Source organism: Cervus elaphus, chromosome 25 (assembly GCF_910594005.1).
Source record: "Cervus elaphus chromosome 25, mCerEla1.1, whole genome shotgun sequence".
Taxonomy (NCBI): domain Eukaryota; kingdom Metazoa; phylum Chordata; class Mammalia; order Artiodactyla; family Cervidae; genus Cervus; species Cervus elaphus.
Genome location: NC_057839.1, coordinates 27,447,463 through 27,452,825, shown reverse-complemented (window position 1 = coordinate 27,452,825; position 5,363 = coordinate 27,447,463). Strand labels below are relative to the sequence as shown.

The window sequence follows — 5,363 nt, the reverse complement described above, 5'->3', positions numbered from 1 at the left end:
AAGATTTTAGCTTCTGAATCACCCGTGTTGTTGTTAAGTTGCTAAGTCAAGTCCGACTCTTTGTGACCCTATTGACCTGCCAGGCTCCTCTGTCCATGGGATTCTCCAGGCAAGAATACTGGAGTGGGTTGCCATTTCCTCCTCCAGGGGATCTGCCTGACTCAGGGATCAAACCTATGTCTTGCGTCTCCTGCCTTGGCAGGTGGATTCTTTACCACTGGGCTCCCTGGGAAGCCCTCTGAATCACCCAGGGCAGCACTTATTTTCCCACATAGTAGTCTTCCGCTAAATGACAGTTTAAAAAAAAAATCATTTGGCCAGGACTACTGCACTCAGTCTTGAGGCATTCTCCTTTCAGGACTGGATGATGGCCCTTCTAGACTTCCAAGCCCCTGGGCTCAGAGCAGAGCCTACGTTGGGGCTTCCGGCTCCCTTGCAAGTGTAGCTATGGCTCTGGCTGCCCAGGTTGTGGGCTCTTTTCCAGATCTGTCCCATCTTGTCTCCAACACCTTCAGATCCTGAGTGGATCGCCTGGCAGCTAGAGCTGAAGTCCTTATGTCCGTCTTCACAGTTCTGGTGGCAAAATGCTGACCCCTAGGTCTTCTTCCAATGGCCTTCTGATTGCAGAGGGGCCTCCTCTCTTGGTTGCACTGAACAGCAAGGATCTGCAGGCTGCCGTCTCAGGCAGAGTGAGATCCCACAGTGACTGTCAGTAGCTTATCCAGGGTGCTCCCACATGGCCTGGTTTGTCTTATCTCTTTCTATTGCTCCCTCCTCTGCTGCTTTCTGCAACAGGTTTGCAAAAGGCAATCTTCCTTTTCTTTTAATGCCTGCTGAATGAACAACTATAAGACATTAGTTGAGCTGGATTCATCCTTAAGGACTAGCAAAAGGTCTTTTCTCCTTCTGCCCTGGGCAGGCCCTCCAGGGTCTACTACCTAAGGGCATTTATTTAAACCACCTCCCTCTCTTTGGAGAGAGGTCTTACCATCTTTCTCAGTTACTGTCAACTGTAGGCCATTCTGAGCTAGCCAATCCACTACTTTTTCCTGGCCTGTGAAAGGATGTAAGAATGCTTCCAACTGTTGGTAAATCTAATTGCTGATTAGATTAATCAGCTGCAGGAGGTCTGTGGGACTACAATGTAAAACTTGTGAAATAAAATTCCAGATTTGTGTATATGCTTTCTGTCTTTGGGCTCCCATGAAAGCAGACCCTAACATGAAGATCTGGATAGAGGTTATTAATTTGAGAGGTGACCCCAGGAAAAATGGTGAGGGAATGGGTAACACAGAGGAGGAAAAAAAAAACTAACACATACATGCATTTATGAGCATATTACTGCTGTGGGTGGGGGCTTCCCAGGCCGCACTAACAGTAAAGAACCTGCCTGCCAATGCAGGAGAAGTAAGAGATGTGGGTTTGATCCCTGGGTCTGGAGGATCCCCTGGAGGAGGGCATGGCAACCCACTCCAGTATTCTTGCCTGGAGGATCCCATGGACAGAGGAGCCTAGCGGGCTAAAGTCCAGAGGTTTGCTAAGAGTCGGACACAACTGAAGCGACTGAGCACGCACGAACTGCTGGGGGTATTGGGGTGTAATCCTCCTGGGGGCCTCTGAGAAACTACATAGAACATACCCCAGAACTGTCCTGCTGAGAGAAGACAAAGTTGGGGTATTTATTGACAAACTCCTGCCCTCTTCTGTTGAAAGGGGATCCCAGGGTGTTAATTTCCTTGTGGCCCTGCACACAAGCTCCCCCTGGTTCAGGGAACGTCCTCCGGCTGAGAAGCAGAGTCTATCAGCACCAAGGGAATGGTTTGCAGGTGAGTTTTGGACTGGGCACTGTTGGCATCAGTTATTGTCTTCTTTCCAAGAAGCACAAACAAGTGTTCTTTTCTAATGCGCAACTTAAAAATATGTAGCATGTTCATCATTTGAAGCTTTGAAAAATAAATGTTTTCCCCACTTTTCCCACCAGCTGCTTCGCGTGAGGTCCCATGGACTGCAACATGCAGTCCATGTCCTTCACTATCTCCTGGAGGTTGCTCAAACTCAGGTCCTGTGAGTCAGTGATGCCATCCAGCCATTGCATCCTCTGCTTTTCTCCTTTTGCATATATATATATATATATATACACACACATATATATATCCTGACCACCTGTTCCCTTACTTCAGAACAGTCCTCAGAGCTTTCTGAAAGACTCTCTCCCAGGTTATAATCCTCAGGTTGGTTCAAATAAAATTTTCCTTTTCTTTCTTTGATTATTGAGTAATTTTTTTGGTCCACGTTTGTATTTAGATGTTGCTAACATTAGTTAGATCATGGAGAAACCAAGGGAGTTCCAGAAAAACATCTACTTCTGCTTCATTGACTATGCTAAATCCTTTGGCTGTGTGGATCACAACACTGTGGAAAATTCTTAAAGAGATGGGAATATCAGATCACCTTACCTGTACCCTGAGAAAGGTGTATGCAAGTCAAGAAGCAACAGTTAGAACGGAATATGGAAAAACTGATTGGTTCAAAATTGGGAAAGGAGTATGACAAGGTTGTATATTGTCACTCTGGTTATTCAACTTATATGTAGAGTACATCGTGTGAAATGCTGGTCTGGATGAATCACAAGCTGGGATCAAAATTGCCGGGAGAAATATCAACAACCTCAGATATGCAGACGATACCACTCAAATGGCAGAAGATGAAGAAGAACTAAAGGGCCTCTTGATGAAGATAAAAGAGAGAGTAATAAAGCTGATTTGAAACTCTACAGTCAAAAGACTAACATCATGGCATCTGGTCCCATCACTTCATGGCAATTGAAGGGGAAAATGTGGAAGAAGCAACAGATTTTATTTTCTTAGGCTCCAAAATCACTGTGGACAGTGACTGTAGACATGAAATTAAAAGACACTTGCTCCTTGGAAGGAAAGCTATGACAAATCTAGACAGCATATTAAAAATCAGAGACATCACTTTGACAATAAAGACCTTTGCTGGCAAAACTATGGTTTTTCCAGTAGTCGTGTTCAGATGTGAGTACTTGTGCTTAGTTGCTCAGTCATGTCCGACTGCTTGCAACCCCATGGACAGTAGCCTGCCAGGCTCCTCTGCCCATGGAATCCTCCAGGCAAGAATACTGGAGTGGGTTGTCATTTCCTTCTCCAGGGGATCTTCCCAATCCAGGGATCAAACCCAGATCTCCAGCACTATAGGCAGATTCTTTACCATTTGAGCCACCAGGGAGGTCCAAAATATGAATATGGGGGTACTGGGGATTGAACCCAGGGTCTCATGCATGCCAAGCATGCACTCTACCGCTGAACCATACCTCCAGGCAGAGTTGATCATGAAGCAGGCTAAGCACCGAAGAATTGATGCTTTCGAATTGTGGGGCTGGAGAAGACTCCTGAGAGTCCCTTAGACTGCAAGGAGATCAAACCAGTCCATCCTAAAGGAAAATCAACCCTGAATATTCCAGACTGATTCAGGACAGAATATTTGGGAGGACTGATGCTGAAGCTGAAGCTCCAATACTTTGGCTACCTGAAGTGAAGAGCCCCCTCACTGGAAAAGACCCAGATGCTGGGAAAGACTGAAGGCCAACAGAAAAGGGGTCAGCAGAGGATGAGATGGTTAGATAGCATCACCAACTCAATGAACATGAGCAAACTCCAGGAGATACTGGAGGACAGAGGAGCCTGGTGTGCTACAGTCCATGGGGTTGCAAAGAGTAAAGACACAACTTAGCGACTGAACAACAACAAGTATTTAGATAATAAATGAAAAAAGTGAGTTGAAAAGCCAGATGTTGAAATGAAAAGGGACTAAAAGAAAGATCACCATAGCTGACACAACTTTAGCCCAAGCAGTTTAACTGCAGAGGAAAAGAAGGACAATCAAAACAGGCAAAGTTCCCCTACACAGGAAATAGGGAGGTGATAGGAAAGAGACATCGGGTTAGGAAACCCTTCAGGGGTCCCATCAAGGGACAGAGTTAGCTAAGGACAGCTTAAATGCCATCTCAAAGGACTCCAGAATGGATGGAAGGGACAGACAGCCTGCAAGCTGCCACTCATGGGCTTCAGACATTCATGTGTGCTTAAATCAAGCAAATAAAGCCCAGTAAAAATATCCACTATGGTGATCTGATGTTCCCACTCCCCAACCAAATGGGAGCAGACATCAACAACTCATAGAATTAGATGGGAAAGCCATTGGGTTCCATGCCTTGTTTTTATGTATTTAATACCTGCTAATTCCAACTCTTAATTTATCCCTCCCTCGACTCTCTTCCCTGCTTGATAACCATACATTTGTTTTCTATATCTGTGACTCTAAGTTCATTTGTACCCTTTTTCTTTGTTGTTCAGTCGCTCAGTCATGTCCAACTCTTTGCGACCCCATGGAATGCAGCACGCCAGGCTTCCCTGTCCTTCACTAACTTCCAGAATTTGCTCAAACTCATGTCCGTTGAGTTGGTGATGCTAACTAACCATCTCATCTTCTGTCACCCCCTTCTCCTTCTGCCTCAGTCTTTCCCAGCATCAGGGTCTTTTACAGTGAGTCAGCTCTTTGAATCAGGTGGCCAAAGAATTGGAGCTTCATCCTTAGCATCAGTCTTTCTAATGAATATTCAGGGTTGATTCTAAGTTCATTTGTACCATTTTTCTAAATTCTGCATATAAGTGATATTATATATTTGTCTTTCTCTTACAGACTTCACTCTAATGACAGTCTCTAGGTCCATTCATGTCACTGTAAATAGCATTATTTTCTTCCTTTTTATTGCTGAGTAATATTTCATTGCATAGATGGACTACATCTTCTTTATCCATTTTTCTGTTGATGGACATTTAGGTTGTTTCCATGTTCTGGTTATTGTAAACAGTGCTGCAAAAACACCAGGGTGCATGTATCCTTTCAAATTACATTTTTTTTTTCCAGATATATGCCCAGGAGTGGGATTTCTGGATCATATGATAGCTCTATTTTTAGCTTTTAAGGAACCTCTATACTGTTCTCCATAGTGGCTATACCAATTTATATTCCCACCATCAGTGTAGGAGGGTTGCTTTTTCTCAGTCTCTCTAGCATTTAGTTTTTGATGATAGCCATTCTGACCACTGTGTGGTGTACCTTATTGTAGTTTTGATTTGCACTCCTCTAATAATTAATAAAACTGAGCATCTTTTCATGTGCTTTTTTTGACCATCTGTATATCTTTGTAGAAATGTCTATTCAGATCTTCTGCCCATTTTTAAACTTTTTAAATATTAAAATGCATGAGCTGTGTGTACATTTTGGAGATTAATCCTTTGTCAGTTGCTTCATTTGCAAATATTTTCTCCTATTCTGAG

General features: G+C 43.8%; 1 non-coding gene across 1 annotated transcript; it reads right to left on the bottom strand.

The window, feature by feature from the left end:
• Nucleotides 1–3,266: 3,266 nt before the first annotated feature.
• On the bottom strand, nt 3,267–3,338 carry TRNAA-GGC. Its single transcript has one exon. It is a non-coding gene; the product is annotated as a tRNA-Ala (tRNA).
• Between the last annotated feature and the right edge of the window lie 2,025 nt (nt 3,339–5,363).